Genomic DNA, 910 nt, shown 5'->3' with positions numbered 1-910 from the left:
ACCTTTAACGAATTCCGATTTGGCTCCAGGGACCAACAAGAGGGAGAGTCGTTCAATGAATGGCTTACGCAGCTGCGAATCCTCGCGGGAAGATGCGAATTCGGCGAGCTTGAGGAACGGCTGATTCGGAGCAGGATAATTCTTGGCATCAAAGATAAGGATTTCCAGCAGAAGCTCCTCTCGGAAAACCCCGCGTTTTCAAAAGTAGTGCAAATGTGCCGCGCAAGGGAACAAGCAAAAGAACAGCTACTAGAAATCAGAGCCAGACCGGACAACCCGACAATTGCCGCAATCAAAGAGAATACAGCGCCTTGCACGCGCTGCGGTCTTGAAAAACACAAATATGGAAAGTGTGCGGCGCAGGGCAAACACTGTAACAATTGCGGCAGAAGCAATCATTTCGCTCGTGTGTGCCGTCATCCAAAGCAAACACCTAGATCGGCCGCACGCGAAGTGAAGCAGGTTGTTTTAGGAGTTGAAGACGAGTACTTTCTAAAAGCCCTAGAAGCATATGCTATCTCCAGTGAGGACCGTTGGTCGGCGAAAATTGTTATCGCTGGTTCAGCGATTGAATGCAAAATTGACACGGGAGCTAACTGCTGTGTCATGCCTGAGGTGACGCTTCGGAAACTAACTACGCAGCCGGCGCAGCCATGCTCGACCACCTTGCGCGCTTTTTTCGGCCATAAGCAAACAGCGTTGAGTAAAATCACCTTACCGACTTCGTACATGGCTCAGACCTGTCAAGTGGAATTTTTCATCGTACCCCAGTCCGTGCCGGTAACAGTGAGTGGCGGTGTTGCAGAGCGCTTAGGACTAATATCCCGCGTACGCGCAGTCGACGCACTGCCAAGCCATGACCCAAGTGCCGGTTTCGATGATGTATTCCAAGGCCTCGGGGAGCTGAAGG

The sequence above is a fragment of the Rhipicephalus sanguineus genome, chromosome 3 (genome assembly GCF_013339695.2).
Source record: "Rhipicephalus sanguineus isolate Rsan-2018 chromosome 3, BIME_Rsan_1.4, whole genome shotgun sequence".
Lineage (NCBI taxonomy): Eukaryota > Metazoa > Arthropoda > Arachnida > Ixodida > Ixodidae > Rhipicephalus > Rhipicephalus sanguineus.
This window is presented reverse-complemented; position numbering follows the sequence as displayed.